This window comes from Palaemon carinicauda, chromosome 5 (assembly GCF_036898095.1).
Source record: "Palaemon carinicauda isolate YSFRI2023 chromosome 5, ASM3689809v2, whole genome shotgun sequence".
In the NCBI taxonomy this organism is placed as follows: domain Eukaryota; kingdom Metazoa; phylum Arthropoda; class Malacostraca; order Decapoda; family Palaemonidae; genus Palaemon; species Palaemon carinicauda.
The window spans coordinates 66,858,910-66,874,061 of NC_090729.1; positions in this window are offsets into that span (position 1 = coordinate 66,858,910).

Sequence of the window (15,152 nt, forward strand, 5' to 3'; positions counted from 1 at the left end):
GATTATAAAAATCATTCCACAACTTGGTAACAGCTGGAATAAAACTTGTAGAATACTGTGTAGTATTGAGCCTTATGATGGAGAAGGCCTGGCTATTAGAATCAACTGCATGCCTAGTATTACGAACAAGATATAATTGTCCAGGAAGATCTGAATGTAAATGATGGTCAGAGTTATGAAAAATCTTATGCAACATGCATAATGAACTAATTGAACGACGGTGCGAGAGATTAATATCTAGATCAGGAATAAGAAATTTAATAGACCAGAAGTTTCTCTCCAACAAATTAAGATAAGAATCAGCATCTGAAGACCAGACAGGAGAACAATACTCGAAACAAGGTAGAATGAAAGAATTAAAACAATTCTTCAGAATAGACTGATCACCGAAAATCTTAAAAGGCTTTCTCAATAAGCCAATTTTTTTGTGCAATTGAAGAAGACACAGACCTAATGTGTCTCTCAAAAGTAAATTTGCTGTCGAGAATCACACCTAGAATTTTAAAAGAGCCATACAAATTTAAAGAAACATTATCAATACTGACATCCGGATGTTGAGTAGCCACCGTTCTTGACCTACTTACAATCATATTTTGAGTTTTGTTAGGATTTAACTTCATACCCCATAATTGGCACCATGCACTAATTCTAGCTAAATCTCTATTAGTGGATTCAGCAACCCCAGATCTACATTGAAGGGATGGAATTGATGTAAAGAGAATAGCATCATCTGCATATGCAACAAGCTTGTCTTCTAAGCCAAACCACATGTCATGTGTATATAGTATAAAAAGTAATGGGCCTAGAACACTACTCTGTGGAACACCGGATATCACATTCCTATACTCACTATGGTGCCCATCAACAACAACTCTTTGAGATCTATTACTTAAAAAAATCAGTAATAATGCTAAGAAACGACCCACCCACTCCCAACTGTTTGATTTTGAAAACAAGGGCCCCATGATTAACACGGTCAAAGGCAGCACCAAAATAAAGGCTAATCATACGAACTTCCTGACTACAATCAAGGGATTTCTGTACACCATTGGAGATTGTAAGAAGGGCATCACATGCTCTAAGGCCTTTACAAAAACCAAATTGCAAACTAGGGAATAGATGATTACCTTCAGCAAACATATTAAGACGGTTTGCCAGAAGACGTTCAAAAACTTTAGATAATATGGGAGTTATGGAAATTAGTCGGTAATCAGTGGGACTTGAGCTACCACAAACACATTTACATAGAGAAGTAACATTACCAATTCTCCAACAAGTGCTATAAGGTCCTCTTCTTGCTAACTTGCGCAAAATAACAGATAACTTTGGAGCTAAGAAATCTGCTGTCTTTATAAAAAACAAAGGAAAATACCATTTGGGTCTACAACTCCATGAGCATCAAAGTCCATCAACAGAGCTTTAATTCCACAAGATTGAAAAGCTAAACTAGTTAGTTTAGCCTCAGGAAAACAGGAATGAGGAAGTTCAAGTTTTTCATTACTCTGTTTACTGACAAAAACAGCAGCAAAAAGGGTTGCATTTTCCTTTGGACATTGAGTGACTGAGCCATATGGTTTAAGTAAAGGAGGAACTGTTGCCTCAACTCCAAATAGTGCAGATTTAAGGGTAGACCACCATTTATGTTCCTGAGTTGAACCAGAAAGGGTTTCTTTTATGGTTGAATTGTATTCCTTTTCAGTTGATGCATAAACTCTCTGAGCAAAAGCTCGAAGCTGAGCATACTTATTCCAGGTCAAATCTGAGCTGATATCCTTCCAAGGATGATAGGTCTCCTGCTTCTCCAAATAAGCACATCTACAATCATCATTGAACCACGGTTTCTCCTTCACTCGGTACCTTAGCACACGAGAACGGATATGCCTATCAATTATGTTGACTAGATTCACATTTAAAGGGACAACAGGATCTGCACAACTTTATAATTGTGACCAATTCAAGCACAAAAGATCATGCAAAATCCCATTCCAGTCTGCTTTGGATTTCATATAAATTTTACAAGAGTATGATACATCAGGGACAGGCTGGTCAGTTTTCACTACTAATGAAATCAAGGCATGATCAGATGTCCCGACTACAGAACCAACCTTACTAGTTATAAAGCCAAGGGAGTCAGTGTATACGAGGTCCAAGCAATTACCAGAGGCAAAGTCTAAAGCTCTTAAGCCATGGTGACCAGTAGGAGAGATAGAACTTAACCACTTCCTATGGTGAGCATTAAAATCACCAAAAAAAGACAAAAGAAGCCTTTCTATCATCTTCTTGTATCTTAGCCATAATGGTAAGAAGACGATCGAAGATAGAATCATCCACGCCTGGATTCCGGTAGATCGAACACAAATAAAAGTTATTATGCCTGCCACAAACTTTTATTACCTGAATCTCATGACATCCACATTGATAGCAGGACTTATGAGAAGCAGAGTACTCGGTTCTAATGTACACCACCATTCCCCTGGCCCTAGGGATGGCATCACGTTTCAACATCATTGGCTTCTTAAAACCAGTTATAAGGAGCTCAGATAAGTGCCTCATAATAGAAACCTCTGAGCACAAAAGAATATCATACTGTGTGGACACAACTGTAAGGTCTTGAATATTTGCATGAAGACCACGAATATTGCAATACAGAAAATTACATTGACGAAATCTAGGACGTACTGGTCCCGGATTTCGCTCAATGTCTCCAGACAGCTTAAAAAATAATAGAAATAAAAGAGACACCATACTTAAAAACTAGATTAACAAGAATTATAACAAAAACAATATGTACAGAATTATAAATAAAGTGATTGACGAAACCCATAGACTATAGTAAAAAGTCGGAAAAAACTGGTCAACATGGATTAGCTGATACACCATGCAAGGCCAAATACCCTCCAGGATAGCCACTTCAACTGAAAAGAGGACAGTAAGGATGGTTTTGAGAAGAAAAAGAATCAGAAAAGGAAAAGGCAACCTGTTGATAAACCACCAAGCATCCATGACCCTTCTATTAAGCCTGCCCAACACACCATTTCTAAAAAATAAGAGCAAGAAAAAAAATAATAATATAGAAAAGTGTGCCCGAGTGTACCCTCAAGCAAGAGAACTCTAACCCAAGACAGTGGAAGACCATGATACAGAGACTATGCCACTACCTAAACTAGAGAACAAAAGTTTAATTTTGGAGTGTCCTTCTCCTAGATGAGCTGCTTACCATAGCTAAAGAGTCTCCTCCACCGGGAAGAACTAGAAAGAGCATTGATAGCCTTGAACGATTGTTTAACAGAAGCTGGACTGAAGATGAACATTAATAAAACAGAAATATTAACAATCAACAAACAACAAGAAGCTCCAACGAACATCATGATAAGAAATACGGTAATTAAGGACACCAACGCATTCAAGTATTTAGGGTGTATGTTTACAGACAACGGCTATAAGAACAGAGAAGAAATTACTGAACGAATAAAGAAATATACTAAATGCTGTGGAGCACTCTATCCAATTATGAGAGATGCATACGTACCTAAAGAAAACCCTATTTGAAGGATTACTAACACCAATCATGACATATGGATCAGAGAGCTGGACAATGACAATCAAAGACAGGAGCAGAGTCCAAGCTTCAGAGTTGAAAATCCTGAGGACAATAATGCACAAAACAAGAAGAGATAGAATAAGAAATGTAGATTTTAAAAGGATGGTTGGGGTATCTCCTATGTTGAACAAGATTGAGAAGGGACAGCTTAGATGGCTGGGACATTTAATGAGAATGGATGGAAATAGAATTGCAAGGAAGAGATGGGACTGGACGCCTGGTGGGAGGAGATCAAGAGGTAGACCACGTAAACGCTGGAGGGATGGAATTGAAGAGATTCTGACAAAGAACAACATACCAACAATTGAACAACTGAGAAGAGAGGGAATTTTTGAAAACAGAATTGAGTGGAGAAGACAACTGATTCCACTGACAGGCTGAAAGCCTACCTGGGAGTGGAAGTGAAGTGAAGTGAAGTGAAGTAATGCATTTCTTAATGAACCAGATGTGCAACTAGATTGGAAAAACTGCATTGGAGTCACATCAGATTTTTTGGCGTATGTGACAAAGGAAAATCCTTCAGTTCTTGCAACACAATATATTATCCATCGTCAGTAAAGTCTTTGGAGACTGATTTAGAGGTGATGTGTGATGTCATGAAAATAGTTAAAACTTCGATAATCGTTTCTTCAACATTCTGTACAAAGGTTCTTGAGCAATTGCAAAGAGTATCATGGATAACGGACATCCCTGCCTAACTGATCTTTCTATAGAAAAACTTTCAAACATATTACCATTTATGCATAAACAGCTTTTAGCATCGGCATAAAGCATTTGAATTACTGTTATAAACTTTTTAGAAAATCTCAATTTCTTTAATATTCTGAAAACAAATGTTAAGTCAACTCTATCAAATGCTTTAGACCAATCGAGGTTAATTAGTGAAGCAGGAATATTTTCACGATTAGCAAAGAAAATTATGTCTCTGAGTACAGTACTACAATTAGTGATGGTTCTACTGGGAACACCACAATATTGCTCTTTCGAGATAAACAATTTTAAAACTTTCTTTAAACTATTTGCTATTATTTCAGCTATTATTTCATAATCAACATTTAACATCGTTATAGGTGTCTAGTTGCCAATTAACTCCAGATTTCCATTTTTATGGTAACAATTTTAACACACCTTTTTTTCCCTCCTTACAAAATACAGACTATTCAAATGGATATCTTATTACCTTTAAAAATTCCAATTTTAAAGTATTCCACATACTCATAAAATTCAACCAGTAACCCGTCAATTCCCGGACATTTCCCGTTTTTCATGCTACAAATGACTTCCCAAACTTCAGATTCAGTCATTTCTGCAAGGAGCATTTTATTCTCTGTTGCTCCTGTTACACCTTCCATCTTATCCACAAATATATTTTGCTTTGCTTCGTCAGTTTTTGCTTTTCCTTATAAGTCTGAATAATATTCTTGAAATTCCCTCTGTATAGCACAAGAGTCATCTAGTATTGTTTCTTTTTTTTCATTTTTCATTTTGTTATGCAATTTTTTACATTTTCCTCTTTTCCCATTAAAAAAAAGGGACAACTTTTCACCATATATTCTTTCTTCTATTTTCGCTCGGATAGTAATCCGCTCACACATTTCATTTTCATATTGATTGCACAACATCGAATGAGATTCAGATTTCCTACGTAATACTGATTTTAATAAATTCAGTGTTCCATATTTTTCCTTATTTATGATTTTTGATGCATTAATAAAGAACTTTTTTATTTTTCCTTCAGCAAAAACCACTCTAAATTAGATTTAAATCCTGTATTTTTCCTATTTTCTAACTTTCTCAATACAATGCAAAATTTTCACATACACAGTCATCATTAAGAACTATGGTATTTAGTTTCCAGTAGTTTTTACCTGTACTAAGTTTGTTGTCTAATTTGATCCTGGTTTCAATCACATTATGGTCAGACCATGATACCGGAATATTTTCAGTACAAGCAATATTATTGTAAAGCGCCTTTTATATTAATTCTATCTAACCTAGACCCATAGCATCTTTTTACAAACGTATATTCTATTATATTATTATCTACAAACCATACATCTTTGAGCTTCAGTGTATCTTTGAAATTTAGCAAAGATTTAGAAATAAGATTGTTATCCATACTCGAAACATCTCTTTTACTAGTTATACAATTCCAATCCCCTCCAATTATTACATTTCGCAAATTGTTTCAACAGTAATATATCAAATCATTTTGAAACAACTCTTCTCTTTCACTTCTTTTGTCATTTCTTAGTGGAGCATAAACATCAACCAGTTGTAATTCTACATCGAACATACAGCATTTAACACTAGTAATATGTCTCATGACTAAAAATTTTTACCTGTGAATTTTTATTGATCAGTATTGCGGAACCCACTTTGAACTGAACACTTGGATTGAATATAATTTCCCAATGCTTTTCAATTTCACTTAACTGGTTTACATTTCTGGCGTTATGTTCTTGAATGTATATAATGTCTAAATGTTGAAAGTACTTAAAATTGATTAGTGAAATTTGCTTATTCAAAGTACATAAACCGTTACTTTACTTTTACTTTGATGGCTGCTTTTCCGGTCCCAAACAGCAGGGAAAGCCCACTCTCTACAGGACCTCCACTGTCATTTTACCTTGTTCGTTCAGAGTATTTAACGTTTCATATCGTGTATTGTTCATTTACTGTTAAATCGTCACTGTCAAAGGACTCATGAAATAAGAGTCTTCAGTTTCTCTTGCAAGCCTTAATGTCTTCAATCTTTCGAATGTTTCGTGGGAGCTTGTTATATAGTCTCGGGGCCGCATATTTAAAGGCTCTAGAGCCTAAAGTAGACATATATCTAGGTTCCAACAGTTTGAAGCATCTGTAACTATTCTCGTGTCGACACGATTTGTTGGCTGCGCAATATGTAGCAATTCTCTTAAGTATTTTGGACGACCGGTTCTGATAACTTGGTGGGTTATTGTACATATTCTAAATTCAATTCTCGCTTTAATCGGCAGCCAGTGTAAATTGATTAGTATAGGGGTGATACTTTCTCTAGGTGGGACACCTTTTATCAGTCTTGCTCCTTTGTTTTGGAGTGTCCTTCTCCTAGATGAGCTGCTTACCATAGCTAAAGAGTCTCCTCCACCGGGAAGAACTAGAAAGAGCATTGATAGCCTTGAACGATTGTTTAACAGAAGCTGGACTGAAAATGAACATTAATAAAACAGAAATATTAACAATCAACAAACAACAAGAAGCACGTTTGTTAATTGTAATAGATGGAATTGCAGTAGTCAATACTGATAATAACAGAGTTTATCATAAGTTTCTTTACAGAATTTTCGTCCAGGTACTCTTTTATAAACGCAATATTTCTTAGATGATAACCAACAGTTTTTATTACATTATTTATTAGGGCATTTAGAGAGGTTACAGTCAAGAAATACACCTAGATCTCAAACTTTACTAGATATCGGCACTGGGTTTCTCACGGTGTTTCTCTTGCCCACCACCATGAATTCAGTTTTGTTCTCATTTAATTCTAGTTGTTTAAATGTCATCCATTCTCTAACACTATCAAGGATTCGGTTTAGAGTTTCAGTAATGCCATGTATATCATTTATGGAGAAGTAAAATTGTATGTCATCTTCAAATAGTTTGAACTTCACGCCATGCCTATGTAGTATTTTCGATAGGCCATTAGTATAGATGCAGAATAAGATTGGGCCAAGTACACTCCCCTGCGGTATCCCTCTGTTTAAGGGTTCATGTGATGAATAAGCGTTTCCAATTTGTACACAGTAATTTCTACCAACTAAGTAGTTGTTTAGGTATTCGAAGGCTTGATCTTAAACGCCGATGGACCATAGATCATTTAGTAGCAGTTCGTGCACAACTGTATCAAAAGCAGCACTGAGATCGAGCAGTATTAAAATACCACATTTATTTTCAACCATCATTTCCAGCATATCATTTACAACAGAGCAGATGGCTGTCTCCATAGAGTATAGTTTTCTGTAAGCAGATTGGTTGTCAGGCAAAGCTTCTATTACTTCTAAGTAACTTGACTAGTTGTTCAGAATTACATATTCAAGCACTTTTGAAACAAAGGATAGATTTGAAATAGGTCTATATATGAGCTTAATTCCTGGTAGTCCAGTGCATTTTTCAGAATTGGTGTGACTAAAGCCATTTTCTCAGATTTGGGAAATTTTCATTCATCAATGTTTGCATTTGCTATTCTCATTATCATTTCGGCTAGACTAGAAAAGTCCCTCTCTCCAATTACTTCAGATATTGGCATAGGATCGATCGCGCATTTTTTTTTCTTTGCTCTCTTGATAACTCTGGTGATATCATCTTGTGTTATGTTGTTAAATCGTTTTAATTTTGTCTGTGTGCCTGGTGTATATCATTAATCTGATGTTAAGTATTTTTAAATGACCTGGTTATATTTTCAATTTTGTTTTTAAAGAATACTAGAAAATTATTTGCTAGTTCCTGGTCACTGTATCAATCAGGTAGCTTCTTATCTTTTACATTTCCCATTATACCAATCAGGAGACGATATAACTTATTTATGTCTGTTGCTTTTTCGAGGATCTTTCTCTTATAGTATTCACATATTTCCTTCTTAGTAGGTAGTTATATTGACAAGCAGTAGTTTTGTATTCTACCCAATTTCTTTCAATTTTTACCATAGTCCACTTTCTTTCTTTACGTCTTTTTTCCCTCTTTTTTTTACCAAAGTAAATCCATCAAACCAAGGAGATTGGTCTTTCACAGTTATAGTCTTTTCCAACGGTGGGCACATGGTTTCATATTCACTTTTACTCACCTTATTATTAGTGGTCATAATACAGTTAGCACACTTAGCTCCTAACAGACGTTGGTCATCATGATCACAGGAAATGATAGCATTATTTATTTTCTTTATAAGTTCTTCAATAAATACGGTAGGAGATAAATTTGATTTATGTCTAAAGTTTATTTTCTTTACTAATGCATGTTTCTGTAGAGGTAGACTAAACATAATAAGTTTGTGTACTGGGGAGATAGTACATTTCTCTTCAACTTTTATATCAGATACAATATTATTCATGTCATCACTTAGAACTAAGTCTAGCGTATACCCAGTTAAAGTAGTTGTACAGTCGACATTATTCACTAGTGGATATGATTCTAGTCACTCACTAAATGCCAAAGTGTCAGGATCCAATGCGTCATCCATCCAAAAATTAAAGTCTCCACAGATTACTAGATCGTTTTTCTCCATGATAATCGTCTCAATGAGTGCCCCGAATTCTTCAAAAAAGATACTATTGTTTGTTCTAGGTGGTTTTTAGATTGTTACAAAGGATATTTTTTCTGTTTTTTTGGGATTAAAGTTTATTTCTATATATTCAAAGCTTGTTACACTGATTCTTTTCAACGTTTTGAGATTTGAGTAACTTTTATGAATAAAGAGTCCGACACCCCCACTAGACCTACCTTTTCTCGGTATGAGAAAGAAGGCATGTGGGGGGGGGGGTGTCATTTCAGTGATCTTTGCCTTATCTAAGTTATTTAACTATGTTTCAGATAATGAGAGCATATCCAAATATTTCTCGTTTATCAATTCTCGAATTTGAACAGTCGTATTACCTACAGATGTATAGTTATATGCCGCAATTTATGACATCCCTAGTATCCATGATCCGTATTTTCCGCTAGTCTTTTCAATTCCAAGTCATAAGCTTTGCAGTCTCTAGAATTTACTGTGTGATCACTTGGTTTGTTTAACTTTGTGCAGTTTATACACTTTGACACTTGCAAATTACACTCCCTGGTGGAGTGTCTCCCTGAACATTTCCCACAGACTTTATCCTCATTCTTAGACTTACAATCTTTTTTAAACTGTCCTTACATCTGACAGTGGTAGCAGATGATCACGTATGTTATAGTTACCCCATCGTAACGAAACTTTGCCCCTATTATCATGAATAGCCCTCCGAACTTCAGGATCACATTTCAGCACGTGGTGGGTGGTGTTCACCCCGAGGCATTGTTCTTCAGGACTACACTTATCTTATCTGCTATATTTTGGATTTGGTCCAGGCAGCGATTTCTTTGAATTAAAGCATTTATCACATCATCTTCATTATTGTATACATTGCATATCATTATTTTGGGTTTAAGTTTTCCGATTTTTCTCGTATCAGTGTCAGCCACTAATGTCTGAATTTTGTTTGCCGCCTCTTCTCTGATCATATTGTTTGCAAAGTTTACAACATTTTCATTCGTAGTAAACCTCGTGTTAAGTATAGGAATGTTTTTAAGTGTTTGTTCAAGCTCATGTTTTCTTTCAGTAATTTTAGTTGTTTTATTTGTTGATTTAATTATCAACAGATATTTTCAATAACATTGCCAGCACACATCATGACCGGTAACGGCAGGGAGAAGTCCAGAGGAATGTCCCGCAGCAACTAGCAGCAGGTGGTCGACAAAAGAATCAGGCACCACAGAGTAGCCGGAAGGAAAGCAGCTGAGGATTAACACAATGTGCCCACTGAGGCCGTGATCCTCTCGAAACATGTCACTGATAACGTTTTTTTTTTTTTTTTTTTTTTTTTTTCCTAAATTGCGAACTTTGTATTATTGTATTAAATACTCAACTTGGACATATCTTGAATTTGACTTCTCAACCATGAAGAATGACTTTTGCTCAATTACTGGCAGAACACAGTAATAGAGAAGAGATGATTATCCGAGCTATCGAGAAGATAGACTGCAAAATTAATGCCACTGAGGCAGCCATTGCTTTCAACCAAACTTACCTTAAAGAGGGTCTAGTACCAAAGAGATCATTATTTTTATTATAATCATTTTGATAGTATCAATAATAATATAAGGTTCATTTTATGATCAACTCTTTACATTAATAATAAATTTAATAATCCTTGCGGAAGCATTGTATACGTTAAAATAATAATAACAACAACAATAATAATAATAATAATAATAATAATAATAATAATGATAATAATAATAATAATAATAATAATTTTAACCATTCTAAAATTATTATTATTATTATTATTATTATTATTATTATTATTATTATTATTACTGATTAACCAAGGTTGCAGCTTCACAATTAATAATAATAATATTTCCATTATACAATGGGTATAAGTTACTATACATTAAAATGATTGCTTACAATATACAGTAGAGGTACAAATTATAAAAATAAATTTTTCAATACATTTACCAGGTTTCATCATTAGTAAATTCTCACAATGGTTAGAGTATAAGTAATTTATTCCACGTTCTTGGTCCCCTTAAATTAAAATTTCCAGAGCCAACATCTAAACTATATGTTGGAATGAAAAGGTCGTTTGCTTGTCTAGTTCGGCTAACCATTCTGTCATTTATTGTCCTTAGATTCATGAACCGTTCTAAAAAAAAAAAAAAAAAAAAAAAAAATTGGAATGCAATATTCTAAAAACGAGACAACATTTGTTAAAGTGATGTTGATTATCTATCTTAAGCCATTTCAAGAATTTCTTATTGGTGTTGCATAGTCATACTTCTTTGCAAATCCCTCGGCTAATTTGGCTGCAAAATTTTGTAGTTTTTGTACGCGATTTAACTGAAATTTATTTTTAGTGCCCCATATGATATTATTGCAATAATTACTTTGACTTGAAACTAAAGATTCAATAATTATTCTAGTAGCCTTAACAAAATGGTCTTTAACTCTGTTAATATACATCAATCTGCCGATCACTTTTTTGCATAGCCTATTTAGATGTGTTAAATAAGATTGAACAATCCATACAGACTTCTAGGGTCTTTATATCTTTAACAGGAGAAATGTTTCCACAATCAAAATTGATTTTAATATCATTAGGTATTTGAGAAATATATCGATTAGTCCCAATAGAGATCAATTGTGTCTTTTTTGGTATTTACTGGTAAACCATTACCATCGAAATACTTCTTAACTACTTATAAAGTTTACTCAACACGGATGACTATGGCTGGTAGATTTTCAGCTCTCTAAAGAAAAGAAATTGCGAGTTATCGGCAAATTGAGATAATATGCATTCAACAATTAACATTTACCGAATCATTAAAATGTAATACCAAAAATAATTTTGGCCCAAGCAATGAGCCCTGTAGAACACGAGTTCGATGTGATGGGTAACTTCTGAACCAAAACTCATCAATTCTATATGAAGTCATCTTACATAACAGTTTTTCATGATGAACACTATCAAATGCCTTTCGAGAGGTCTAGTAGAGCTAATAGAGATATATTTTTCTTATCTATATTCTTATAAATTGTATCCGTTACTTTTAAGAGTGGTTTCAGTAGATAACTTGGAGCTTAAACCATGTTCCGTCATGAGGATGAAATGGTTATTTTCTAAGAATCTAGTTAACCATCTACTATCTTCTCTAAAATCTTTGACAAGATAGCCAACAGGGATATGGGTCGATAATTGCTTACATCATCGTTATCACCATCTTTATGTAGAGTTGCTACCATAGAGTGTTTCCAGAGGTGGGGATATGAAACTGTAACCATCGAAGTGTTTACGATTATAGTTATGGAAAACACGATGACTGGCAAAGCATCTTTAATGAATCTTAGTGGAATCTTGTCATACTCTGTAGAATTGGTTTCATTCAAATCTTTAATTGTAGCAAAGATATTTTCGACATCGAAAGGCTGTTGTCTAAATCGTTGTTCATTAACATTGATAACCTCATTTGGTTCTAAATTATATATATATATCTCAATATTTTCTTGCGATTTTTAGAAGGCTCGTTTCCGGACATTAGCAAAAAAATTATTGAATGCATTAGCTTTCTCAAATTTATTTTCGTAATTTAATAGTTCTCATCTTTTATTTGAAGGTATAATTTTATAAGCAGTTTGCCATGTTTTGGAAATAAGCTTTACAGCTGAAAAATTCTTCTCGTATATTCAATTCTAGCCTTATTTAAACAACGTTTAAGCCTTTATTTTGAGCTTTATGTTGATCTTGCAATAATCTGTCAAAATTATTTTCTTTCAATTTCTTTTGTCGTTCATTCTTGATATTTTTTTCTTTCTTTTGGTAATCATAGGAGCGCTTGTATTTATGCATTTGTTAAAAATGTATGTAAATAGATTTATCTAATAATCGATATCATCGGTCAAAAGTATTTGATTCAAAATTTCTGATTCCTTTAAAATTAAGTTAGAGAGTATCTTTACTCTAATCTCTTATTCATCTTAAAATGCTTTTAATGATAGCTATCACTTATGTTTAGCAACATTTGATTACATTGAAAGAAGTTCATGTTCTGCTACATCAAATGGATATACATTAAATTCAACTACTACATCCTGTCTATTATTATTATTATTATTATTATTATTATTATTATTATTATTATTATTATTATTGTTATTATTATTATTATTATTATTATTATTATTATTTGCTAAGCTACAACCCTAGTTGGAAAGGCAGGATGCTACAAGCACAGGGCTCCAACAGGGGAAATAGCCCAGTGAGGAAAGGACACAAGGAAAAATAAAACATTTCAGGAACAGTAACATAGAAATAAACATTTCCTATATAAACTATAAAAACTTTAACAAAACAATAGGAAGAGAAATAAGATAGAATAGTGTGCCTGAGTGTACCCTCAAGCAAGAGAACTCTCATCCAAGATAGTGGAAGACCATGGTTCAGAGGTTATGGCACTACCCAAGACTAGAGATCAATGGTTTGATTTTAGACTGTGCTTTTCCTAGAAGAGCTGCTTACCATAGCCAAAGAGCCTCTTCTACCCTTACCAAGAGGAAAGTGAACAACTACAGTGCAGTAGCTAACCCCTTGGCTTAAGAATTGTTTTGTAATCTCAAGTGTTGTCAGGTGTATGAGGACAGAGGTGAATATGTAAAGAATAGGCCAGACTATTTGGTTTATGTGTAGGCAAAGGGGAGATGAACCGTAACCAGGGAGAAGGATCTAATGTAGTACTGTCTGGCCAGTCAAAGGACCCTAAAACTCTTTAGCGGTAGTATCTCAGTGTTGAACTGTTTGAAGTAATGGTTTGTTAATTATTTGAGTAAGGTTACTAGCTTTAATAATCTTATCGAGTTTATTTTCGATATGCAAATTTTCATTCAAATCAATACTTATCACTCAACATTATCTATTCGAATATTTCAATGAGATAATCAAAGGATTGATAAGGGGGATGCAGATAACGGTAGATCATACCCACTACAATGTATGGCAATTTTGGATATTGAACCACAATCCAAATATCCTCTTTTTCAATATAATCCAGGTCATAAGTTGATACTACTTTTTGTATTTAAGTCACTTTTAATATAGATACAGAATCCACCACCCTTACCAAGATCTTTTTCTAAATATTTTTTAATTTCATATACAAGGTAAAATCCATGTCTCACTTATCCCAAGAATATCAGTATTTCTAGTCACAATGAGCCTTCCAATTCCGATTTTTTGGATAAAAGTGACCGAGGATTTATATGTTCAATATTTGAAAAAGGGTACTAGTTTATTTTGCACTCGGGTGGAATTCCCTTCGGTTATAATTTTGTATAATTTTGTCATAACCTTCATTAATGTCCATATTGACCGCAATCTTTATACTGAATTCTGCTGTTGTATCTGCGTGATAGTTGTAGATGGTTAAATTGACCACATTTGTAACACCCTTTTCTTCTATTCCTTTGTTGGTGGTACGAATAGCTGTTTGAGTTATCATATTGTTGACGTTGTCGTTTTTAGGAGGGTCGATCATTTCCATTAAATCTTGACTGGCGGTAACTTGTACCTATTTCCCGTATAGCATGGTTCTCGAACCTTGGGAATTTTAATTTCGAAAATGATTTTAATCATGTAAAATTCTCGGAGCAATAAAATTTTGCTCTAAATTTGAATTAATAGTTCTTTTGATTTGGTAACTTCCTTTTGTTTCATCTTGATTTTTTTTTTTTTTTTTTTAATGAATAGGCGTTCCTATCGTGTGATCTTTTCATATCATCTCAACTGGTACACAAGGAAAGGGATCACATTGCTTGGCCAAAGTCGTAAGGAGTCGTTTAGCACCAAGTCGGTTTAAGTACATTCCACAATTCCTTCCTATTACGTCAAAACTAGCGTCGTCAATCTCACCAGTTCCCAACTTGAATGATAACTCACCATGTCTCAAAGTAATCATTTAGATATAAAATTTCTCTGAATTCAAATGGTTTTAGTGTGAGATCAAGTTGGCAAGTCACCACATCTATGTTTTTATTGATCTCCTTAAGGTCAGCAATCAGAGATCCCAAACTGTCTATGATAGTGCTAAAAGTTTTTTTCTTCGATGAAATCCTGGGTACCACATACTAAGATGCATCGTGATGGTCTTCATTGTAACTTTTCATACACCCACGACCCCAATAATTCAATGTCTTCTTCTTTAATTGTTCTCATGAAGCTATTTCTTCCTAAATCCGATGATTTGACATGAAATAGGATTGAGTCTCTGGGTAACGGTGTTC